This window comes from Callithrix jacchus, chromosome 13 (assembly GCF_049354715.1).
Source record: "Callithrix jacchus isolate 240 chromosome 13, calJac240_pri, whole genome shotgun sequence".
Taxonomy (NCBI): Eukaryota; Metazoa; Chordata; class Mammalia; order Primates; family Cebidae; genus Callithrix; species Callithrix jacchus.
In genome coordinates this window covers 57,672,874-57,700,069 of record NC_133514.1, presented here as the reverse complement: position 1 = coordinate 57,700,069, position 27,196 = coordinate 57,672,874, and the positions used below count along the sequence as shown (strand labels likewise).

General features: G+C 41.2%; 1 protein-coding gene and 1 long non-coding RNA gene across 51 annotated transcripts in view; one reads left to right on the top strand and one right to left on the bottom strand.

Moving 5' to 3' along the window:
• Positions 1 to 27,196, bottom strand: part of EPB41L3 (erythrocyte membrane protein band 4.1 like 3) — a 254,915-nt gene that overhangs the window by 126,061 nt on the left and 101,658 nt on the right. For 27 of the 50 annotated variants that reach the window (XR_013525734.1, XM_078347788.1, XM_078347790.1 and 24 more), the window contains exon 1: positions 25,841 to 25,925. The exons of 18 other annotated variants lie outside the window; for them this stretch is intronic. The gene's annotated coding sequence lies outside the window, so the exon portion shown is untranslated. Of the gene's footprint in view, positions 1 to 21,667; positions 21,762 to 22,416; positions 22,482 to 25,840; positions 25,926 to 27,196 lie in introns of those variants that run through there. 5 more of the 50 variants (XM_078347794.1, XM_078347811.1, XM_078347808.1 and 2 more) reach the window with 1 other exon arrangement.
• Positions 22,669 to 24,454, top strand: LOC118146845 (uncharacterized). Its single transcript, XR_004732916.3, has 3 exons — positions 22,669 to 22,788; positions 24,159 to 24,210; positions 24,315 to 24,454. It is a non-coding gene; the product is annotated as an uncharacterized LOC118146845 (long non-coding RNA).

Genomic DNA, 27,196 nt, shown 5'->3' with positions numbered 1-27,196 from the left:
ACCACAGGTCTGGTCTGTGGACACTGGTGGACAGCAGGGCTTGATCCTTGGAACTCTTCTGTTCCACACCTACACTCAGTCTTTGAAGAGCTTAGCCAGTGTTCTGCCCTAGATACTGTCACCAGCATCCCTGAGCTAGATGATGTAATGGGCTCCTAAGGGGTCTCCCTGCTCCACCTCCCCTCTCCAGCCCCGCAGGATCTATTTATTCCTGACTCGCCTTCTAGACCTCCTCTCTTAATATAAGGCTGAGTCAGAGGATGCACACATCAGGGCTGCTCGGGTCTTCTCAGCACTCAGGGAGACCATGCCTTTCAAGGGTCCACATGGTCCTGCCACCTGTGGCCCCATTTCTTCTGGATCCTTGCCGCTTCTTACCCTTCCTCTCTCTGCCCCTCCTGACACTCCCACCCTAGAACCTCACACTGGAATGTCCTTCCTCAGACCACCTCAGACCATCCAACACCCCCCACCCTATGCACTCCCTCACACGCCCCCAGGACAGTGTTCAAATGCACCTCTCTCCAAACCTTGCCCTAACTACTCTCTAAAATCCCCTAGCCCTTCCTGGTCCTTGCCCGTCTTCATTCTGCCCCATAACTCCTGTCCGACTTCACCTGTGCTGTAGTCATGTCTTGATTATTTTCTGTTTGTCGCCTCTACAACAGAAGCTCTGGGAGAGCAAGGATTTGTATCTGCTCGCTTCTCTTCCATCTTTAGTTCCTAGAAGAATTCCTGGGACCTAACCACAGGCAATCAGAAAGTCTCTGCTGAATAAACAAATGAACGAATAATGTATTTTACACTATTTCTTAACAGTTTACTCGATGGCTAAAATGACCTCCTTGTATTCAGCACAGAACTGTGTGTCCACCGCGGGATGTAGAGATGGGTGAGGTCAGTCCCCTGTTTACAGGCACATAGGACTCCCTGACTCTTGCTGCTTAAAAATGGGACTGCAATTTTACATGGACATGTAGTTGCAGTTAAAAAGGAGTATGCAAATTAAAAGATTTGGGCTTTTTCTTTTGATACAAATCTCTCAAATGTAACAGGAGTATCAGGAGGAGCTCACTAAAAAGTGTCCGCATCCGTCTGTTTGGCAAATTAACAGGCAATCTGCTAGGCAAAGACGTCAGCTCAGATTGTGTCAAGTGACATCCCAGGGTGAATTATTGTGATGAAATTATAGGATGGATAAGAGAGAAAAACTGTAGAGAAAAATGACTCATCCTAAGCTTTCAGGAAAAGAAAACAACGAGTACAGCAACACAAATCCTCAATAGCTGTTTTTCTTGAAGGCATGCATCTCACTTCAAGCAAAAACTGTCTGTGTCGCAGGGTACTGCATGTGCCCCTCTTCATGGATTCAAAGGCAATGCCCCTATGTGTACTCAGGCAGGCTGGCAAACCACTAATCTTACAGGAGAGTATGGGAAACACACCATGACTATATTCCTTACTATTCAGTGCTGCTCCTCTACACATTGTGGACCTCAGTTACTCCCCAGTCTGGACTGCTTCCTAGTTTTCTTCTTGTCAAAAATTCTCCAAGAAAATAGTCACTCAGTTATTACCAAGACCCAAGAATCACTCTACCACACCAATCAAATGCCAAAGATGTGTTTAGAGCAGAAGTTGGTTCCTTTCAAACTGCTGAACTCCTCTTTCAAAAGAAGATGCAAAGCCATCAGCTGTGACCCCCCAGTCCAGGGGTCCCAAAGGGGCACTGCAGAGCAACAGGTAGAGGGATGCCTCTTTTGGCATTTACTCACTGAATGACTACAGAGCCTCTGCCAGAGGGGATGGGGTCAAACGTTGCTTTCAATCGCTATGCAATCATTGGTCAACCCAGCACGCAGGACAGTCTTTGTTTTTCCTTAGAAAGAATATACTTCTTTTTCTTGCACTTGCAGATTTAGCTAAGTAGTTATTGATAACTTTTTCTCCAGTAGTTATCCCACAGATTTACATTGCTCAGTTTTCAAAGAAGTCACTCGAATGACAAATATCCTTATCTGCACAGCACTGTACAAATGTTGGCTAGGACAACTCAAACCTAAAATGTCTGCAGGCACTAAAGCAGCAAATGATTCTCAGGAATGGAACTGTTTTCCTTTTAGAAGCAACCCAAGGATCTTGTCCATGGTTCTCTGCCACATTTCCAGGGACTTCATAATAAAAGCAATATACAGTAATCAGCAACAATGTTGAGTTTCAAAGATATCAAATGAGAGATGCCCCAAAAAGAAACATGCTTCAAATCAAGGAGAAAATAATCAAGGCCAAATAAACTAGGTCACCAGATTTATTTCCGAGCTGTGTAAGTTGGACACATTTCTGAGTCATAGAGTATTAATCTAGAAGAGACAATCAAGCTGCCTGCCTCATTTTAAAGAAGGGGCCAGGGTTAGGGTGGTTAAGCCTCTTCTCTTTGATTTAAAATGTTCTGGCTAGAAAATGCCAAAGTAAAATAATATATTTTTCATATGACAATCTAATAATAAAACAAATAGCAAAATGTTGAACCAGCTTTTTACTGTGTTACACAGAGTAACACTCTTAGTAACAATCTATTATCTGGGAGAACACAAATAGAAAATGCTATACTAATTAATTTTGGTCTTTTTCCTTCCAAGTTGTATCACCCATGCTCACCTCCCCTATATCCCAAAGTAAAAAAAAGAAGATGAGGCTAGAGCTTCTATTCAGGACTTACAAAAGGCAGACAATGAAAACACAGCATAAAAAGGAGCAACCACAAAAAAATTAAAACATGGCATAATCTCCTGCTGCCATGAGGGGATCATTAAATCAGGAGCACAGAGGAACTGCGCGGGAGGCCTCAACTCCCACCTGCAAGGCCAGTGGCCTCGGGCAGGCCTCTGGCCACCCTGAACTTTTTATTCCTTGTAAATGTTAGCATTGAATAAGATGACTCCCTAAGGGCCTTTCAGTTTTAATACAAGAAACCTTGAAGAGCACACAATTTGTCTTGTGAGTAAATATTTGCCAAAACATAAACCCAGTAATAGGTGGCATAAAAAACAAATGCAGGAAGAGATGTGCTCCATAACCCACACACTGCTCCTTCAGCAGAAGATAAAATGTCATGAATAATTATCAATATTAACTTAAATCCTTGTCCCTGGTCAAAGCAACACATAAAATGGTTCCTTAATGCTTCAGGATTTTAACTACACAGAGAACCATCTGTAAGCCACAGTCCCATTTTATTATTCAAACATAAGCATTTTCAATAACTAGTCTGGTATAGAAACTACACGGCAGCAATTTGCTTTGTAAGCATTTTATCTAGATTGTTAGCTAATTCTGAATATATGTCATTAAGGCACTCACCTGTGCACACACAAAAAAGGATCCTATCCAGAATTCACTTCGGTTTTTCTTGGGTGAATGGTGCATACCTACTAGCAATCCTCCACTTGAAGATTACAGCTCAGGTCTAGAGTAGCCTAACACTCAGCTCATCTAGTTAACCCCAACATTATCTAGCTTAGCACCAAATGCCAGGAACTTATCAGGGTCACATGTGTCACTGATAATCATTTATTAAAGAAACAGCACCATGATGAGCATGGCTAGCTAAAGGTTGAGCTTGAAAAGAAATGCTTGAAATTTAGAATGAGTACGGAATTTGTAAGACCTATCCTAAATGGCTTTGAAATGACAAAAGTCTCAGATTCAAATTCCAATCTACGTTAACTCTCCATATGCTGCCGGCAAATCATTTACCTCCTCAAGCTTCCCTCCTCTATAAAGTTCCCTCCTTTACAAACCAAGGAGGCAATATCTACCTAACACAGATGTTACATAAAGGCTTACAGATAACAAAAGATCCCACTAGAATAAAAGTTCTATATGGGCAGGGATTTTCACTCACTGCTGGGTAGAAAAGTGCCTGGCATCTAATAGGTGCTCAAGAAATATTTGATGAATAAGTGAATAAATGTAAAATGACTAACTCAGTGGGCACTTGAAATATTATTGAAATTAACTTAGTCACAAAATATTGATAATTAGTTTTGACATTAGCCATAATAAAAACCTTAATTATACAGTAACAATTTTAAACTTGTAGCCATAATGCAATTAAAAACTATCAACACACCTCAAAACAATGTTTACAACAAGCAAAAGGGTTATCTTTAGAACAGAAGATATTTTTCAAATATCAAATCTTTTTCTTTTTTTTTTGGCACTGGAGTCTTACTCTGTTGCCTAGGCTAGAGTGCAGTGGCACGATCTCAGCTCACTGAAAACTTACTCTCCTAGTTCAGGCAATTCTCCTGCCTCAGCCTCCTGAGTAGCTAGGATTACAGGCGCCTGCCACCATGCTTGGCTAGTGTGTGTGTGTGTGTGTGTGTGTGTGTGTGTGTGTGTATTCTTAGTAGAGATGGGGTTTCACCATGTTGGCCAGGCTGGTCTAGAACTCCTGACCTCTATTGATCTGTCAGCCTCAGCCTCCCAAAGTGCTGGGATTACAGGCATGAACCACCACACCTAGACTCCAAATCCATTTTTAAAGTTGCACAATAATTATTATAAAGTCAATGGGTATCTATAGAATAAACTGTGATCTAGATGAAAAATGTTATTTGTCATAGAAGGCATCTCAATAGAGTATCTCTTAGAGTCTGTAGAAATTACATCTTCGCCTACTCAGCTTAAAAGTATACACGTGCAAGCATTAGTCTTCATGCCATAAAATTTCATGACAGTTGAAAGCCTTCAGAGCACACACTTAATCCTTGAGTTTTTGACCAGTGTATACATTTAAGGGGCTGAAAAAACATAAGTAACTAAAGTTGCTCTTAGAAGCCATTCTGGTTGAGGGCAAATCTTAAACAATGAAAAATGATAAAGCAAAGCAACAGACACAAAATAACAGACAAGTTTTCAATTGTACTACAATGCAGCTCACTGCTAGGCAGAAAATTGCCTAGCATATAATAAGTGCTCAAGAAATATTTGATGAGTAAGTGAATAAACAAAAAATGATGTTACTTTCATTGCTAAAAATCATTTTTTTGCAATATGGCTGCAGTACTAGTTAAAAGTGACTGACCTGGGATTATAGAGACTTTTACATAACCTCTACATATATGTAGAGGTTATGTAAAAAATATTTTAGCAATGAAAGTAGTATTAAGGACCTAGTATCAAAGGCATCACAAGTTTAGCAAACAGGGATATACAAAATGAGTAATTCCCATTAAAATCTCCCATAAGAACAAACGTATGTCCAGTAAGCATAAGACAAGGGCCACAAATGCCCTGAAAACAATGATATCCAGATTTCACAGATTGGTAGCACAGCATTAGTGAACACCAAATGATGTTAGACATGGCTACTCAAATCATCCATAATGATTTCTGAATAGAAGCTTTTCAAGAGTGGGCCCCTTCCAATTCTTTTGTTTCCCCAAGTCTTCCTTTCTTTTTTTCTTCTTCAAACTACTTTAAATTGGCCTTTTGTCAATTGAAACAATAAACCAACACTCCAAATTAGAAACTTTATTATAAATCTGACATTAAAAAATTATGTACAATCTTGTTGAAAAATAAAACGATTTTTCTTTATTTGAAGTTTTAAAATATACCCAACTTTAAAAATTGTAATATCTATTGGTATCACTTGTTTTTGAGAACTGTCCGAGATCATGTCCTTTTGTTTTAAAAACCTTTTTAAAAAAAATTCCAAGATTAATATATATATATATAATGCCCTACAAATATTTAAATGACCATATGACTTCTATGAATATTTGTATGTATGTGTTTGTATATACATATGTGTGTGTATATATATTTATGTGTGTTAAGCGGTGCCCTACAAATATTAATTCATTTAGTGCTCACAACAGACCTATGAAGTGAGTACCACTATTATTCCCAACTGAAGAAATAGAGGCATACAGATGTTATGTAACTTTCCTCTGCTCATACAGAGTAATGTTCCTCTGGTCATACAGAGTAACCGGCTGGTCTTTTTTTTTTTTTTTCTGAGATGGAGTTTTACTCTGTAGCCCAGACTGGAATGCAGTGGTGCAATCTGCTCACTGCAACCTCTGTCCCCCAGGTTCAAGCAATTCTGCTTCAGCCTCCTGAGTAGCTGGGATTAAAGGTGACCGCCACCATGATAATTTTTTGTATTTTTAATAGAGCTAGGGTTTCACCATGTTGGTCAGGCTGGTCTGAAACTCTTGACCTCAAAGGAACTGCCCGCCTCAGCATCCCAAAGTGCTGGAATTACAGGCATGAGCCACCGTGCCCAGTCTGGACTCTTAACTACTATACTATACAGCTAACAGCTGCTTTCCTACTATAATGTAAACAAAAAATACTTTTGGCCATTTCCATTGGTCATCTGCAGGAAAAAGACCACGTCAGAGATCTCAAGGGTTCCACTTTGCTAAAACATAATTTAATCCCTCTTCTCAGCGTCATGCTCTCTGGGTTAAGTAAGAAGGCCACATTCTTTTATCTTAACCACTTAACAAGGTAGGACCACCTTTCCTCCAACCATGGGGAGGATGTGTGGCACTGACATGGATCATATGCTGAGAGGGAATGCAGCAGTGCACTGGCCAGGTCTGGGTCACCTGCCTATCATTTAGGTGAGCAGGTGGCAGCCTGTGTGGACAGCCCCAAGTCTTCCCCAGCAAGGAGTGAGGATCAGTTCTCCAAAGCAAGTCGGGGAGGTGCTTGTCTGAAATGAAAGATACACACAATAAAAGTCCTCACTGTGAGCTCCATTCTCTTGATTGAACTTATTTCAGTTCCGCATTTCAAATCATTCATTCATGTTAGAAAACCCAGTCTTAACACAGACATGCCATATTTCATTTTATTCAGTCTAAAACGACAGGCAAAAGTGAGATAAGTGACAAAAGTCCCCACTACCCCAATCCATAATGACCTTTCTTAACATTTGCTTCAGGCTGGACCCAAGTAGAGCAGGCCCCTGATAGCCCAGCAGCCACCTGCTCTGAGCTGGTCAGTGTGGAACCCAGACAGCCAATGCAACCAGGAGTTATCCAAGAGGCATGCCATGGCCCTAGGAAAGCACTCACAAGGGCCAGCACTGGGATTTGGAAACAAACTCTACAATGTATAGTAATGTTAACAATAACACACAGTAACACAATGAGGCCAGCTTTCCTACAATTCCCATTTTATACATGCACTAATATGCACATAAAACATCACATCGATACAACGAGGCTAGTATTACTATGCACACTTTATAGGTGACGGCACTGACATTAAGTGATACTAAAGAACTTGACTATGGCTGCAATATTCGTTAAAAGTTAATGAGCTAAGACTATATGTGGAGATTATATAAATATATAATGATAACACTGCATATCACAAATCTAAAACTTCCAAAGTGATTATAACACATATGATTATTACAGACATATTATAATACATATGCCTAGTTATGTAATATATAAAACATATGAAATAAGGATTAACAAATATCTTCTTAGAACTTGGGAGACATGAAGAGAATGCAGTCTCCTAAAGTTTCCATTGTTACTGAATATCTAAATTGATATGAAGATATTCTTCTCCACCATTCAAACAACTTGCTTTATCAGGCAGATGCATAAAAATCATTGCAGGGACCCTCGTACCTCCATCTAAGAAAATATCTTCTATAGGAGAAACAACCAATGCAAATTAAGTGCTTATGAAGATGGTAACGATGCTGGTATTTCTACTGAGAAACTCCCCACCTCAATCTCTTTGCAGTATCGGAATAGGCCACTAAGAAATGAGACAGCTCTATCAGGCAATTCTATTTTAGAGAAAAACCATAAAAACAATTATCTATGTCATTAGAGACTCTTATAAAAAGAGCTTCAAAACATCTAATTTGCTGATCCACGTCTGAGACAGAATCCTGACTGTCCATGCTGAAGAGTAATAACATCCAATTGAATAACGATTATTATCAGACATCCTAAAATCAGTGAAACCAAATACAGATGGAGCCAAAGAGGCGAAGCACCTGTATTTCTTGGTCAAACTTAATTCATGTGGCTCATCATTGATGTAGCTCACAAGAAATGATTATGGAGGGTCCAGGTGTTTTACACCTTCACTTATTAGAAAATATCTAAGTTGACATCTTCTTCACCACTCAATCAACTTCCCTTTATCGACAAGACACATTCAAATATCCCACTGATCCGGGTGCCTCCTCCAAGAACAAGTTTCCACTGGCATAAGAAAGAAGGGACTATAACGGAATACAAATTTAACAATGAAGAGAGACCATTCAATTTCACCAATACTTACTTGAGTACCTGGAGCTAGATAAAGAAAAATCTCTGCCTTCCTAAAATGTAGACAGATTGTCCCAAGATCTCTGCCCTCCTAAAATGCAGACAGATTCTCTGACTGAAGAAAGATATAATTTTTAATTAAAAAAAATTAATAAGCCAGCAACAAAAACTTTCTTGTGAATGAGAAATTCTTCAAAACTAAGTTATAAATGATATTGCCAATAGGAAACCACCAATATCTTTATACCTCAGAATAATTGCCTACAGTAGTCCAAATGAAAAATTATCATTCATATTTCTTTAATGAGAATGCACACCTAATCAAACTCTTGTTTATCTAGATGGTGCTGAACCAAAGAGCTCAGAATTAAAAACCAACTGCACTTTGATTTTCCCAGCACTGAATACAGACAGTGAAAATGAGGAGTACAAATTATTTTCCAAATTACAAGACAATGGAATATTCATTAGTTAAAAAAAAAAAACTGTTTACCTTAGACTATACTAAAATTGGAAGGGAACGAAGGGGCAGGCCAGATGGTACATCAGAGAAAGTATAACAACATGGAAGTGTTCATTCTTAAGTGGGAGAAATTATCCTAAAAAACATAAGGAATTCCAAGTTCAAGTTAATTGAAAATGACCAAAACACAACCATCACCCTGAGCAGCATGGCTAAACTCACTGCTAGGTGGGATAAGGTCTTGGCCCAGCACATTGATTCTCCTGTATTCCAAGAAGCTCCTGCAAACAGTACAGGCAAGCTCTTCTCATCAGGGAGTCTCACATTTTGAAGTTACATTTACAATTTAAAGTTAAATTGCTCTTAACAAAATCATATCTACTAAATAAAATGTTAAAGACCAAGCTGGGATTTTCCCTCATAAACTCATGGGATTGTTTCACATTTTAAATGACTCTTTCATTTGAGGATTTACTGAGCACCTACAAAGTGCCAAGCAGTGTTCTAAAAGCTGGGTCTATGGCAGTGACCAAAATGGATAAAACTCCTGTTGCCATGAAGCTGATATTCTGGCTGAGGGAGAAACATAAAAACATAAAATGTGCAGTGATATGAAGAAAAGCAAGCAGGGAAGGGGAGCAGGTTGTGTAGGACGTTGTGGAGGCCTGAAGGTATGTACGAGGCTATGCTAAGTGCAAAGGACGAAGGAAGGCATGGGAGCCAGCAGTGAATATGCAGAGGAAGAATGTTCCAGGCTGAGGGTTCGGCAAGTCCAATGCCTCTGTGGGAGAAAGGAGAAGCACGACCCAGTTCAAGATTCAGTGAGGAAGCCACGAACCTTGCATAAAGCGTCCATTCTTCAACTAACAAGAAACACACTGTAGAATACTACATATATCAACATACACAGATCTCAATCTGTTAGACAGCAAACAAGCTACAGAAAGATATGCATAGTATACTATTTTAAAAATTTAAACATTAAAAACAATACCACAAATAATTTAGTAATGCTAAAAATAGTGACGTGGAAAGGAAGAGAGACATGTATGGTTATGAGACACACAAATCCAGAAGAGTGGTCACTGCTAAAAGGGAGAAACGGGTGCACGCGTAGAGAATGCAGGAGATTTAGCAATTTGGGGTTGTTCTTATTGCACTTTATTTGAGACAGGGTCTTGCTCTGTCACCCAAGCTTGGAGTACAGTGGCACAATCATAGCTCACTGCAGCCTTGACTTCCCAGGCTCAAGCAATCCTCCCACCTCAGCCTCCCAAGTAGCTGGAACTACAGGTGCATACCACCATGCCTGGCTTTCTTTTTTTAATTTTTGTGGAGATGGGGTCTCACCACCCAAAGTGGTGAGATCACAGACCTTGAGCCACTGAGCCCAGCTGGGGACACATTTTGTTCATGCTGTGTATACAGGTCATCATATTTTCAATCAACTTTTTTGTGTATAAGAAATATTTTACAATATTTTTGTAAAAGAATTTTCAACCTCATCCCTGCATCTGCTAGCTTCTTTATTTTGTTTGTTGTTTTGAGACAGTCTCACTCTGTCACCCAGGCTGAAGTGCAGTAGTGCGATCTCAGCTCACTGCAGTGTCGACCTCCCAAGTTCAAGTGATTCTTATGCCTCAGCCTCACAAGTAGCTGGGATTACAGGTACCCACCACTATGTCTGGCTAATTTTTGTATTTTTAGTAGAGATGGAGTTTCACCATGTTGGCCAGGCTAGTCTCGAACTCCTGACCTCAAGTGATCTGCCCACCTCTGTCTCCCAAAGTGCTGCGATTACAGGCATGAGCCACCACACCCGGCCCATCTTCTAGTTTCTTAATTAACGATCCTTGGGTTAAACTGACACTGCTTATCTTTGAGTAATGGTCAAGACAGCCGCAACATTTTTGCTCAGCTGTGATCAAGAATATTCTACCACTGGCAGAATCATTTCCATGATCATGAGAAGACAGGGAGCATATTAAGGGAATTAAACAGCTGTCATTGCTGCCCTGGCACTGCTCAGAAACTACACATTAGAGCCTTTTATGATCTACAGAAAAAGGCTACATAAAAGAAAATACTGCAAATCTATGTTTAGTGGTTTAAGCTCAGCTGCCTGTCACAATTTTAAATACAGCCCCTTAGCTACATAGGAGGTAAACATTTCCAACAATGTCACCTTTGCCTCTCAATATACTTCTTTAAAAAATAAAACACAATGGATAAAAATTACATCAAATATATATACATATCTTACCTCACCTACAGGGACAAAAACATCTCTGCTTTGGTTTCTTCCTGAGAACCAGGTTCCCCTGCTGTGTGCACTGCCTTCCTCTCAGCCCTAGCCCACAGCAGCCTGGCTGCCACCCTCAGAATACAGGGGGTTGAGGATGAAAGGCAAGCAAAGGTGAAAGAACCAGTACACAAGCTTGGAAAATTGGTACTGCTTCTCCAAGCTCCTCTTGGCAAACTCACCAACATCAGCATGGCTAAGGGCAAAGGAAGTGCTGCAGACCTCGTGTCATTTGAATGTTCAAGAACCCCAGTGAACACTTCCCCAGCTTCCTGTATCTTTTCCTCTTCTACTTTTCTCCCTCGCAGATTCTCTTCACTCTGCCCTCTCTCTAGTGACCTCAGCTTCTGTTTAATTATCTTCCTACCTCCAAGATTCTAAGTCTCGATCTTTGAGCTGGACCTCTCTGGCTTGCAGGCTGATGCATGAAGGCTACTAGACATGGGTTCTGAAATGTCCCACAGGAAGTTCAGGCAAAACTCCTGACCTGCACACACCATCAGCAACCCCACCATCATCAAATGTATATATCTCAGGGAACAGCAAGCGGGGTCATTCCCCTCTCCCTCACCTCCCATACCCAACATGTCACCAAGTCTCAAAATTCTACCTCCGAAACATTTGTCAAAGTATTCATTTTTCTCCATCTCTTCTAGCACTTCCTTCATTCAGATCATCCTCAATTCTCCCCTGGACAGTAATATTAGTACCATTTACTGAGTACTTATGTACAGAGTACTTATATTGAGGGCTGCTGTACAGATTGATATACTGTGATATTAACTGTGATTTTTATTTTATAGGATAAAAAGTGAAGTTTCTAAGATTAAATATGTGTCCTCTAAGCACAAAGCTAGACTGCTGTGGTGCCAGAAACTGTTAAGGAGTTCACTGCGTCATTCACATATTCCTTCGAAAAACACTCATTTTTCCCACAACGATTTATTATCTTGAAAAAAGTAAACTCCCTAGATTAATACAAAAGCTGCATTAAAAGCACATCTGACCATGTCTTCCAATAAGATAACACCCCTCACTGACTCTGCATTACCCTCAAGATGACATGGTTTGCAGGGCCCTGACCTCTGACCCCAGCTGCCCCTAAGGCTCATCTCCCTGACCATCTTACTGGTCACCACATGAATGTCTCCCTCTTTCCTCCTGGCTTCTGTACCTGCTGGTCAGTCACCTCTAACACCCTCCTGTCCAGCTGACTCCAGACTCTATCCAGTTCTCCCTATTCTCTACCACATGGCTCCTGGACATGCTTCAAGTCTCAGGTTAGTCGCCACTCCCTCTCCTTCCACAGCCACAACCCCACAGCTGGTAGGTGAGCTTCCTTTGTGCGCCTTTCATGCCCCAATTCCCCTATCACAGCACTTAGGAGGCAGCAATTAATTATCTCTGTGCTCAGGGTGACAGGAAGCCCCATGAGAGTGTGCGGTGACATTCATTTTGCTCAGTGCCGGGTAGTGCTGCAAATATGTATGTACTCGGGATATACTCCATTGTTAGGCAGATAGATGAAGGCACAGGGTGCAGAGCAGAGCATTAAGGAAATCAGACGTTCCTTCCGCTGAAAGCTTTCCAATTCTACTCCCTGACAACACTGTCCATTATTTTCTTATGCATCTTAACAGTTTGAAAAGTGCTTTCACATCAACTACACCATTTGATCTTTGTAATAGTTCTGAAAAAAGAAGAGACAGCTGTTCTGCACATTTGTAGATGAGTGCATGTCTCTGAGAGGTTCAGTGATGTGTTTAAGTCACAAATTCAAGCCTTTGGACGTATTTCCCAGGTGTGGCCACGAGATACTTCAAAAGAAGATGAGTTGATAATTCTGGATTTTGATTAGCTAGAATTAGAGTCGAAATTCAGAAAAGGGACAATTTAATATGGGTTAGGATCAGCGATATATCCAGGCTTTTTAAGTGCCAAGGCTCTTGCAACTGGGAAACCTTCTTTAAGAAAAAACACCATAGGTTGGGCATGGTGGTTTAGGCCTGGGATCCCAGCACTTTGGGAGGATGAGGTGAGCAGATCACCTGAGACCAGGAGTTCAAGACTGCTTGGCCAACATGGCAAAATCCTGTCTCTACTATAAATACCAAAATTAGCCAGATGTGGTGGTGCATGCCTATAATCTCAGCTACTTGGGAGGCTGAGGCACGAGAATCAGTTGAACCCAGGAGGTAGAGGTTGCAGTGAACCAAGATCATGCCACTGCACTTCGGCCTGGATAGTAGAACAAGACCCAGTCAAAAAAAAAAAAAAAAAAAAAAAAAAAAGGAAGAAAAGAAAAGAAAAAGATTATAAAAATCAAACTTTGGTGCAAACTTCAGAAAATGATTCTGTAAGTAAGGAGTCCTGAAGTTTCAGCTTCATTAGCTTGAGGGGAGTCCACATCTGAGTGGAACAGTAGAAGAAACTGAGCTTACAGGAGAAAGAAGAGAATGTCTATTTTCAATCAAAAAACTATTACAAGGAAAGGCAAGGTACAAGAACAAAGCATGTGAAAATAAGAACTATCTGTTTATCAGTTAACAAGGGCCTGCTGTGTGTGAGGCACTGTACCAGGATCAAAGAAACAAAGATGATTAGATATGGTGGTCCCTGCTTGGTTCCGCTTATCATCTAGAATTGACACCATACTTTCAGAGAAGGGGTGTAACAACAAGAAGGACTTGGTAAAGTGTTAAACATCCCGTAAATGATAGTATCTACAGGAGCAATCCACATGCAAAGTCTCTGGGCTCTGATCCTGCTCAGTGTTCACTGGTATTTGAAATCTTATTTGTTGACGACTCATCCCCTTGGTTAAAATACAGTTTCCGGCTAGGCGCGGTGGCTCATGCCTATAATCCCAGCACTTTGGGAGGTCGAGGTGGGTGGACCACGAGGTCAACGGATCGAGGCCATCCTGGTCAACATGGTGAAACCCCGTCTCTACTAAAAATAGAAAAATAAGCTGGGCATGGTGGCGCACGCCTGTAGTCCCAGCTACTCGGGAGGCTGAGGCAGGAGAATTGCTTGAACCCAGGAGGCGGAGGTTGCAGTGACCCAAGGTCGCGCCATTGCACTCCAGCCTGGGTAAAAAGAGCGAAACTCTGTCTCAAACAAACAAACAAACGAAAAAACAAAAATACACTTTCCAGAGAGTAGAAGCAGATTTGTTCATCACTGTAACTCCAGCACTGAGCACGGTGCCAGGTTCGTAACAAGCATTCCATAAGTATTCGTGAAATAAACATAAAGAACAGAGAAAGGAACAAAACTTTACAAAGGCTCAAAAGCCACATTTCAGTGTATCTCAGTACTTTGATGAATCTTTCAATTATCATTGATGCCAAATGAGTATCCTGCCTGGACAAATCTTAATTTCAAAGACGTGTCTGACAACCAAGTAGCTGGGAAGAAACACTGGCAATAAGCTTAAGGAGGAAACTGGGTCAAAAGATGAGCTGGTTTAATTTTCCTTGGTTCTTTATTCTGGGAGATGCTTGAACTAGAATATTTGGAGAAGAGATCATTCAGAAGCTGGTCTGAGTAGAGAAGACCTGGATTCATCGTGGGGGTTAACAAAGCATTCACTGAGATATGGCGCCAAGGGGATTGTCCTTGATCTGAGCAGCACACAGGCTCTTACACTCTCTAATATGACTGAATAAGATGCTTTACAATTCTAGCCAGGAGAAGCTTCAGGCAAGGAGATCAAGTTGGAATCCAACTCTTAAATAAGAGCATGGAGAAATAAGAGGTATGAGGCTAAGCAATAAAACCAGTAAATGTTTTAGAAGAACATTTTACTGGACACTGAGTGGGCAAAAAAAAATCAAATTTAATTTGTTAATATGTGTATATTCTACCCTTTGTCAAGATCTTTTCACGTCTTGTCTTGATGTGAAAACCCTCTTAGAGGTAACTCCAAAATCGCAATTTTGATGATACCTGGAGAAGGTTCAATGAAGGGAAAAAAAGCTGATGTCTGAAAACGGTTACATAATTTATCCGGCTTGCCGCCTCTTTTCACCAAGACAGGGCCACACTGTCAGAAAACCTTAAGACCTTAAGGCTGAATGGCAACTACAGCTCCAAAGACTGAAGTTCCTTCTTGAATCCATCTTTGGAGTCTAAGAAACTGACACAATTTAAATGTGATATACAGTGACATTTGCTTTGTTGCCCCTCTATTTGGATTATGTGAGTGTGTGTCCTTCTCAGATATGAGCATAGGAAAAAATGCTAATAAATTATAATGTAGTCTGACCATTTACCACTGATATGAATGTCACTAAACATAGCCACATTTGTAAAGAAAGCTTTTCATAATCTTAAGTTTCACATATGTAAATGAAGAACTTCATATCTTAAGAATATCTATAGAACCCAAATAGCTCAGTATGATTTTGACCAGCAGAATCACATTTACTCATAGAAGCAGCTCTTCCTCACTGTCATTTTACTCTACTACCAATCACAAAGAAAGAAAATTACCCCAAGTGAAGACATATTAAGAGCTACGTACTTTTACCTGGATTCTTACTCAACCACTCTGACCATTCTGCTACATAATTATCATTATCCCTATTTAATAGATAACAAAATTAACCTTCTTTCCTACTTCCTAAACCTTTCAAATTTTACATAATTTCCTAGGGCCACAAAAGTTACAAGTGATGGACCAGCCATAAAGAAACCCAAGCATTCTGAGTCCAAGGCCAGGCTTCTATGCTCTCTGCTAATCATTCTTTCTAACACTCATACTGTTTATTTATATTTTATCTTCTTTCCAGGTTAAATGCTTATTTAACAATAGTGAAGAAGCTGGAGAGTCATTAAGACAAAATCCCTTAAGACAGTGTATCTCAAAATGTGGTCCAGGGACCACTTGGATCAGATTTCACCGAAGTCTCTATTGGACATAAAGGATGTCTGGATCCATTCCAGATCTATTAGGTGAGAATCTGTGGATTGGTACCTAAAAATTCCTTTTTAAGAAACTCACCAGGTAATCCTGTTGTATGCAAAAGTTTGAAAACCACTGTGTCTCATTATTCGCAAACCTCTACTGTTATCTGGAGTTTCATAGTCAAATTCTGCATTCTCATTAAGGGTCCTTTTTGGATTATGGGTTTTGTGGTAGAATGTCACAAAATTCTATACTCATCTTGAGGGTCATCTTTGAATCTTACAATTCTTAAACACATGTCCCTAAAACAAGCAAAGAGGACAACAGCATATACTACTGAAATGAGAAAATATGTACTATGCATATACTCTCATTAGAATGGTTCTGGATATCTTCAAACACAGATCTCATTTCAACCTTAAGGCAGGCAGCATCCTCATCTGTTTACTCTGGGGAATCTTACCTAGAGAAATGGAGTGCCCTGCCCACAGTTACCTACCTCAAGGTTAGCAGATGTTTCCATCTGTATCTTCTCTAACTCCTTTATTTTCTTTATTCTGCAACAAGGACACCTGACCCCTGGGCCAAGGACAGGGCTGCAGAGCAGGAGGTGGGCGGTGGATGAGTGAGCATTGCCAACTCATCCCTGTCTCTTGTCAGAAGTGGCATTTGATTCTGATAGTAGTACAAACCCCATTGTGAACTGCACATTCGAGGGATCTAGGCTGTGCATTCCTTATGAGAATCTAATGCCTGATGATCTGAGGTGGAACAGTTTCTTCCTGAAACCATTCCCCACAACCTGTGTCCATGTAAAAATTGTCTTCCATGAAACCCCAACCTCTGGGCCAAGGACAGGGCCACACAGCAGGAGGTGAGCAAAATGGAGGTCCCTGGTGCTCAAAAAACACTGGGGACCCCTATTCTACAGTATAACTCCCCCACCCATGAATTACTGCTCTCGTTTCAAGAATTCAGAGGATAAGCTTTCCAGATGTCTTGAGCATACAAATTTGTCAACCTCTATTTTCTAAGTCTTATACTTAGCAAGTAAACATATTCCTTTCCAAAGTTAATAAAAATTGTTACCAAATCACACAAAATGGTTTTAAAGCACAGCAAAATTCAAGAATAATTCTCTGTAATGAAACTGCCCAAAACTCCCTATATCTCTGGGGTGTTAGTAACTCTAAACAAATTATGTAAATTGTGCAACTGTCAGGACCAGCCTTAGGCCTCTAGACTCCCTGATGGCATCACCTCACAGAAGCCTGGGTGCACCATTCCAGCTAGTACCTTCAGGATCATAAAGCTATTCTCCTCAAATGGCTAAATGAAGACTGGATTCCACATACACTGAAGATCAGTCAAAATCATGGGATTGTGAATAACAGAGCAGCCCACATCCCTGGAGAAGTGGCATAGAATCTGTGAATGGAATACGACATTTGTTACCATTCTATTGCTGAGGACAAAGGAAGGGTTGGGAACTCAGAGACAGATCTTAGGAAGCTTAATTTTTTCCAACTCTGGGAGCCCAATGACCACCCCCCCGACACCTACTGAACTATCCCAGACCCTGGATGTTTTGACTCTGGATAGTCTAGTTCAGGTCCAGGCTGTTGCATCTGCCGTCCCTCAAGGCACACCGGGAAGCACATGGGAGAATGGTGCGCACCTGAGAACTCAGGTTAGGCTTTGGTGAGTGAGCTCAGCCTCTATGAAAAGATATTAAAATTTGAATTTAAAAAAAATCAAGAAATATATAATGAAAGTTTGCTTCTTTTAGTTAGAAATATTCACACACGATACTGAGATATACACAATCATCAGAGATTTAAATTTTTTAAATATCCTGTCTTACCACAAGCCTCCTGATGTGTATACTAGAAGAGAACCGTAAAGTGCAGACAGCAAGTGGCAGGAGGCAGAGGGGCTGGATGACAAGGCTATACATTAACACCATCACTAAGGTAATGATCCTTTACCAGTATAGCACAGAACCAAAAGAAAATATTTATTTACCATTAAAAATAATCATGTGGGTATAGATTTGTGTGCATGAAAAAGCTTCCCCCAGACATACTGTTAGATTAAAAAAAAAGTTTGGCAGGGCACAGTGGCCCATGCCTGAAATCCTAGCACTTTGGGAGGCAAAGGCAGGCAGATCACTTGAGGTCAGGAGTTCGAGACCAGCCTGGCCAACATGGTGAAACCCCATTTCTACTAAAAATTCAAAAAAATTAGTTGGGTAGGGTGGTGGGTGCCTATAACCCCAGCTACGTGGGAGGCTGAGGCAAGAGAATCACTTGAACCTGGGGGGCTCATTTGAACCCTAGAGGTAGAGGTTGCAGTAAGCTGATATTGCTCCACTGCACTCCAGCCTAGGCAACAGAGTAAGACTCTGTCTCAAAAAAAAAAAAAAAAAAAAAAAACTGTTATGTAGAAGTATTTAAGATAGAAGATTATCCATGTAAAATATTATGTAACCTATGTATGAGTTTGCATATGTGCAAAATTATGCTACTGCTATTTATGAGGCACTTATGATATACCAGACACTGTGTTCAGTATCTGCATGTATTACATATCATTTAATCCTCAAATATCCTTGAGATATAAGCATTATGCCCATTTTATAAATGAGCAAACAGGCTCTAGGAAATTAAAAGAACCATGCCACATGTTCTTAAATAGCAGGACCGGGAGCCCAACCCAGGCTGTCCTACATTCAGAAAAGTAGACAATGAGAGTTCTTCTTTTGGTTTTTCAGTATTGTTAGAATATATTTTAGAGTGGGAATGTATTGTCTATGATGTCTCAAAAACTGAGATATGTTCATTGAAAGGATAAATAAGAAGGAAAATTTTTCCATATTTCGTATATCTCATTTTCCACCTTAAACAGTCCAAAAGTACTATTTAATCTTCAATTAAATATGCCCATAAAAATATGGAATGAATTGCCAAAATATCAATCATTGAAAGAAAAAATTATATTCAGTATCTGTAAAATTTTGGCTAAGTCCATTAACTAAAGACCATCTGTCTCCAGATTCCTATTCTTCCAACTCATCCTACATTTATCACCAGAAAAATATCCTTCCCTACTCTTCCCTACTCAACCACTTTCAATGACTCTCCACTACCTAGGAAAGTCCAAAATATCCCTTAGTCTCATATCAAAACACCCACAATCAGGCCTCACACTACCTCCTTAGATTCATCTCCCATTACTTCGCAGCACACAGGCTATATCCCAGCTAAATGCAGGCCTCTTGACTTCTGGAATGTCTATCTGGAATGTCTTCTCAATGACTAACTGAGATTCTCTAACAAAATCCAGTCATCTTCACAAGGCTGAAATGGAAAAGTCAAAATGAAAAATGAAGAATTTTCAATAGGTTTTTCTTATAAAAGGATTCACATATCTATATTTGGCTAATCTATTTCATTTATATTCTCTTTATGCATTGAAAAACAAATCAATTTGAGTTCTTGAAGATGAAAATGAAAATTCCAGTTTCTAAAAATGTATGAGTCATAGCTTAAGGGACAGAGTGCTATATAACATAATCTCTTATAGCAGTGTCATGATCTTAGGAAATAAGGTTACCTTCCCAAGATGCACATATCCTTTTATAGGAAACAATAATACACAGAAAAACAATCACTGATACACAGAATGAACAGTGTAAAATAAGCACTACATATTATAAAGTATATTTCAAAAAAATTGTATAGCCAAATGATAAACCATATTTCCTAAGATTCATGACACTGATTATAAGAGATAACATTATGTTACATAGCACTCTGTCCATTAAGCCATGACTCATACATTTTTAGAAACTGGAATTTTCATATTCTTCTTCAAGAACTCAAATTGATTTAGTTTTTTAATGCATAAAGAAAATATAAACAAAATAGATTGGCCAAAGTATTCCTAAAAATTCTTACATATTCAGATTCCAATTCTTCCAAATTGCACATCAACTAAGAGTTACTATTGTCTATGCTTTTCCACACAATATCATCTTGGGTCACCAAGAGCACTGGAAATGCATCACTTCTTATGAGTGCTCCAGGCCGGGTGCAGTGGTCCATGCCTGTAATCCCAGCACTTTGGAAGGCCAAGGCAGGCAAATTACAAGGTCAGGAGTTCGAGACCAGCCTGACCAACATGGTGAAACCCCATCTCTCCTGAAAATACAAAAAAATTAGCCGGTGTGGTGGTGCATGCCTGTAATCCCAGCTACTCAGGAAGTTGAAGCAGGAGAATCGCTTGAACCTGGGAGGTGGAGGTTGCAGTAAGCCAAGATCATGCTACTGCACTCCAGCCTGGGTGACATAGCGAACCTCCATCTCAAAAAAAAAAAAAAAGTGCTCCATTACTGTCTCCAGGATTTTCTCCAGTTCACTAACATCTAATCCCCAATTTTTGATGCACATTCACAATCAATTAATTAAGTTGCCAGCTTTTTCTCTGCCACATGGCTGAGGATCATGTAAGATATATCCCAATTTCAGAGATGTTAAATGTGAAAAAATAATTTTCTTTTAGAAATGACGAAATTTTGGGGCTTGAATCAAATACTCAGAAACTCGCTATTTGAAAATATAAACACAAGGATGTTCAAAAATGACCAAAGAGAGAGCTAAAACAGAAAATAGGTTTCCTCTTTTTAGTTCAATGCTAGGATCAATATCACCTCCCAGCCCTAATCCTTTTCAGCTTTTGTCACCCTCCCATTTGAGCCCTCCCCTCTTCAGAGTACTCCCTCCACACTGAGGTCCTCCATGACACCAATTAGAGCTGGCAGGAAAGGAAGCTGACTCCCTGCAGTTCTCCCCTCAAAGAAACCATTCTTCTTTTCTCTTGGTACCTGCAGAATTCTCTTCCCTCATATGGCAAAACCTCTAGGACCTACCCAATTTGAGCTGTAGACAGAGGTAACAACGTTGTTATGAAGAGGACCATGTCATTAAAAATAATGACTACACACACGAGTCCGGTAATTCTCATTTTTAAATAAAGCAGCAGTACTTTTTAAGCCTTCTCCAAGGTTTTTTTTTTTATAGTAAATTATAAGTGATAAATGGCCTCATTTTTTATACAATTCTCTAAGTATTTACTGAACACTTTAAGTGTCTAGACCTCTACTTGGTTTGGGAAATAAACTTCAAGAGAAATAACTTCCTATCCTCATCAAGCACCCACCCAACATAACTGAAGAGAAAAATATACACTCAAGACAGGTTAAATATTGCATTTGTTTTCTAGGTCTAATACAGACCTTTCTGCTTTCTCTCTCTCTCTCTGTTTTGTAAAGCAGGGTTATAAGAACAACTTATCAAAATGTCAGCAATCTAAAAATTAAGTTGTCAGCTTTTTCTCTATACTGCAAATTACAAAAGAATTAGGGGTTTGGTGCTAATAGAAGCTTACGATTCCAAACTATGCAATTTAACCAGTCATCGCAAGGACTAAAAATGCAATACCAAGACATTTCAACCAAGTGATCTGCAGTTCTGGCACCTAATTTCAACTTCTCCACATGTGCCATTCTTCCCAATTTGTTTCTTCTTTATGCTTTGAAACTGTGCTCTGGAATAGCTACACAGTTAAGAAAGGCCTGTCCAGAGCTCCTAGATATATAATACACTCACATGAAAAATGTCAGTCATCTTAGCAAGGAGGTAAGGAAAAGACAAGGAACATCTGCAGCCATTCTGTGGTTCTTCATTTTTTCTGCTGATATTACTATAAATTCAGAAAGGAAAACATGAAATGTACTTTACAGTTTCTGAATTTCAGTCTTATCATTTATTCAACACTATTTTGGATGAAACATACATCTGATCATCTCTGCACCAGAATTCGAAATTAGGATTAAAATGCTAAATTATAAAATAATTAGTAAATAAAACAAAAATAGAAATGGAAATCAATTACTCCAAATCACTGCAGATAGCTTCTACACTTATGAAATACCTTTTTCCATTTGTTCCAATTGCCAACTGCAATTTCATCACTTAAAAATAAATGAGAACATGGCCTGCCCAGTAAGTAAACTGTATCTTTACAGAGACCACATTCTTTTTTTAAAAAGACATTACTAATAATCTAAATCAAAAAGTTAGAAAGAATGCTCTTTTAGTACAAAAAAACAGTAGTAAGAAATATGTTGACTCAATGTGTAAATAAAAATAGACTCATTTTTCTTGTTCTTTAATTTTGTAAATGGCCTTCTAAAAAATTGTAGTATTTTGCTCTACCTAAGAAATATTCAATGCTTTCTACTATTTCACACACACACACACACACACACACACACACTCTCCTACCTTACTCTTGGGGACACATTCTCCCATGCAATCTTATATTCATTTATATCTCCCAATTCTCCAAACAATACCTCTCAATGCAGTTCAACTTGAGAAAGGAGAGCCTCATTCATTGATCAGGCAAAGTTTTAAAGCCAGCGAGATGCTTCAGATGGTCTGGTTTTGCCTGCCCCACCCTTGTTTCCTTTGAGCCATAGTGATGTCACAACACCAGGCAGGACAATGACTTCACTGCTCCAGTCCTTGCTTCAGAGCACAGAATTCCTCACAGCCAAGGCAAATCAAATAACAGCAAAACCCTCCGGGAGCTGACTGCCTGATGAATTCCCAACAAATCAGCAGCTAGCTAGCCTTTTGAAAGAAATAGATGCAGCAATTGCACCATTAAGTATCTCTCTAAATGAAGTGGTGCTAAAGATAAATTTGATTCATGGGTTTCAATGGTGAGTCTATATTCCACAGAAAACTGGTGATGGGGTACTTAGAAGAAACTATGGGAATTAAAGACAGCCAGGGTAGATTACTTAAGAACCCCCATCTCGCCAGTCACGGTGGTTCAGGTCTGTAATCCCAGCACTTTGGGTGGCCGAGGCAGGCGGATCACCTGAGGTTGGTAGTTCAAGACCAGCCTGTCCAACATGGTGAAACCCCCGTCTCTATTAAAAATACAAAAAAATTAGTCCAGCGTGGTGGCAGTCACCTGTAATCCCAGCTACTTGGGAAGCTGAGGCAAGAAAATCACTTGAACCTGGGAGTTGGCGGTTATAGTGAGCTGAGATCACACCATTGCACTTCAGCCTGGGTGACAGAGCGGCACTCCACCTCAAAAAACAACCACCAAAAAAAAGAACTCTCTATCTTTATATAGTCAAATTCTCACAGAAAGGAAACATTTATTTTTCAGTCTACTCTTGGAGTTCTATTTTACTGGACAGGATATGAATTCTAATTTGTGAATTTTAGGGAAAGCACTAACTTAAAAAATGAATGCACATCATACAACATGGAAGAAAACACTTTCATAGCAAGTTCCTGCCACACTTAATCCAATATACTATAACAAGTCCAGAAAAGAGTCACAAGATGATAATAGCATCACATCTCTCTGTACATGGATAGTTGCCTCTCTTCTACTTAGGTGCCCCCCTAATGCATTTGACCAAATAGTTTTTAAAAAAACAATTATAAATAAAATTGCATCCAATCAAGTTAAAAAAAAATCCTGATCTTGTATTTCAACACAAAGTTAGCCAAAGTCCAAGCACTGCACATGAATTGATTAAAAAAATTGCTTTTAACCTAAGTCGTATTTATGCAGAAATGTGCTAAAAAATAAATGTAAATATTTCACTGAGACACTGACATTTGACCTATAGCAACTGAATCCTTCACCTAAAAGAGGTTTAAAAATTCAAGTGGCTACTCTTCTTGTTATGGATGAATTATTCACAAAAAAATGTTCTGTTTTGAAAAACTTATTTTGACTAAAGTGTATTCACTAAATAAACTTTATGCCGTAAGTTACGCATCTGATATTTTGCTTTTCTAAACTACCAGAAAATCAAAATGCAAATTAGACAGTATTAAGCATTCAGCCAGCTAGCAAGGCTTCACGAATTAACAAACTGAAGTCACACTTCTCCAATTTAGAATTTATTCCCTCTCACATTAATTTTGTTACTCTAAAGGTTTTTAAGTTTGATACCAAAATTAACATGCATTTTTTAAACACCCTCTCTGAGCCAAGACAGAAATCACCTCTCAGTCCCCAGAGTTCACTGGAGCTTAATGTGCTGTTCTCTTTTCTTAATAGGGCTTTTCTGCTTAATTTGCTCTAATTGAGACTACATCCATGGCTCACAGATGTAAGTAGAATTTCATCATTTTTGTTTCCTTGTGACATTAAAAATCAGGGTAAATTTCAAAAATAATGCTTTTAGCACTTGGTGTGATGCTTTCTGTACTACAGAAGTTAATGCTACCAAGAGAAACTCCAGCATACCTGACCGCCTCAGAGAGCCTAAAATTCCCACTCCCCACCATCCTCCAAAAAAAGGACAGGCAGGATATCTGCAAAAGCAATTTCGCAGGACTAATGTAAAGAAGCTGAAACAACTTAAACACGCAATAGAAGCACTGCATTAGAGGGCCATGCCTGGCCCTCTCAGGACCTCCCAGCCCAACCTCCACAAGTAATTAATACCACATGTTTCCTTTATCATTCTATTTGGTCTGTTCTGCAACAATCTCTACCAACTTTAACCCTGGACTGCAACTAAAGGAAAACCCTAGGAAACTTCAGATCCGTAATATAAAAAGAAAATTGAAGAATACTCTCATTGCAAGGGACCATAGTTACAATTTACTAGGTAACCACACCCACCGCATTGCAGAAGCCCTGAACTTGGCGGGTGTGTGACTGGGAAGGGGAAGAAGTCGGGCAAGACTACAGGGGAAACCCGAATAACCAAGCCCCTGCGGCAGCAGCCAGGAAACACTCGCCAGGAACTGACTGAAACCCCCAACTCCAGCGGTCCGAAGTCCCAGCCTCCCCACCCCCACCGCCGCAGAGCCGCCTTCGCAGACACCTCCCCTGACGAATCGCAGCCCCGTAGGCACCAGGTGAGTCGCGCTGCCCCGAGTCCCCCGGCCACCGCAGGCCGACCCGTGCGCCCCCGGCCAGCCTGCGGTCACGCGCCCGGGTGCCAGCGGCGAGGGGGCCCTGCAGGTGCCCAAGCCCCAAGCAACCCCGCTCGGACATTCCCTCCTCTTCCCCCACAGACCCGGCCGTGCCCCGTCGCGGGAGGGGGCAGCTGCCCCAGATTGGGGAAAGAGGCAAGTTACATAAAAGCGGCCGGCCCCGCTGCCCAGCGGGGATGCTTTGTGCCAAGCGCACCTTACCGGCCCCGAGCCGCACCCGCCCGCGCTTGCACCCGGGACTAGCCCGCAGCCGCCGCGCGCTGGGCGCAAGGCCCCTCCCATGGCCCGCCAGCCTCCACCCGCCCGGGCGGCGCCTCAGTGTCGCCCCCCCACCCCTCACCTCTCCGCGGGAGGGGCTGGCCCGCGCTGGCCCCCAGCCCAAGGGGCAACTTAAAACATGGCGCCCCGGGCGGGGGATTTGCGCAAATTGACGGAGAAGGGACAAGGGGACGGAGTCGCGCCCTCGGCCAAGGATCCCAGGGAGGCCCCCAGGCCGGAGGCCGGGGCTCACGCTCCGCTCGCCGGCCCAGCCGCTGCTGCAGCGCGGCGGACGGAGCGGGCGCTGGGCGCGGCGCATAGGCTCGGCCCGGCTGGGGTCCCGGCGAGCGGGAGGGCGGGTAGGGACCCCGGCCAAACCGGGCGCGGGGCTCGGGATTCGGGAGACCGCGCGGCGCCGGAGCCACGCGACAGCCACACAACCCCGCGCGCCTCGCTCCAGGCCTCGGGCTCTTCCTCCGTACCTCGTAAAGCCGAGACCCCCTCGCAGTCCCCCACTCCGGGAGACGGAAAAGTTACCTGAAATCGGCGGGGAGCCCGGGCGCGCCGCGGCGTGGGGACCAGGCTCGGGCGCGCGTCCTCGGCGGCGGTGCGCAGGAGACTCGGGCGTGGGGAGGAAGCCGCAGCCCAGGGCTGCTCGCCGCGGCTCCCCCCGCCCCCTGTTGCAGGAGACACCGAGGCTCCGCGGAGCTGCGGCGGGGGCCCACGCCCAGAGACCGTGCGAGGAAAGCCAACCTCGTCCTGCCTGCCCTCCCAGCCGCGGGGGAGGGGGGCACCGCAGTACTTCAGGACAGTTATATGGGCACAGCCTCCTCCTTCCTGGCGCGGGGTCAGGCTCCGTGGACGACGCCGGGAGACAGCTGCCAATGCCTATAGCTTTAGCCCTTGATTCCCACTTAGATGATGGCCCGGCCTTTCCAGCCCCCGTCCCCTCCCAAACACCCCCTGTGAGAAAGGAGGGAGGGGGGTTGTTCCTGACCTTCAGGTGAGTTATTTATTGGCTAGGGACTGCAGTATTTTTTTTTTCTTTTTGGAAAGAAAAAAAAAATCAAGTTGGTGGTGTCTTGAAGTAATGTTAACAGAGAAGATCTGAATTAATGGTTGATAAGGGAAGTCCCCATCTTTCCGCAGGTCGGCTACTTGGTCCTCCCCAGTGTTTGTAAAGCTTTCCACTGAAATAGAGAGGATTTCAGTGATTTGTAAGTGAAAGAAGTAATTCCTGGTCCTGGTGGTCTCACAATATCTGAAGATCTAACCAAGTAACCAAGACATTTAAGAAATATTTTTATGGGCACAAAAATTAGAATGAATAAGATACAGTATTTGATAGCACAACAGGGTAACTATAGTCAAAATAATATAATTGTACATTTGAAAATAACAAAGTATAGTTGGATTGTTTATAACACAAAGAATAAATGCTTGAAGGATAGATTCCCTGTCTTCCATGTGATTATTGTGCATTGCATGCCTGTATCAAAACATCTCATATGCCCCATAAATATATATACATACTATGTACCCTCAAAAATTACAAAACATTATTTTTTAATTTTTAAAATAAATTTTATGTGTATTTAAGGCATACAATATAAGATACATATATAGTAAAATGGGTATTATAATGGAACAAATTAGCATATCTATCATCTCACATAGTTACGCATTTCCCCCAACAACCCTCTACTTGTGGCAAGGGTAGCTGTAATACATTCATTTAGCGAAATCGTGAATATAAGACACTATTCTTAGCTATAGTCCTCGTGTTGTACTTTAGATCCTTATTACGTTGTACATTAATATTTTTTTTAATGGAGCCTTCTTCAAATCATCCAGTCACCCCTCAGGAACTTAGGGACTCATTAAAAGAGGTAA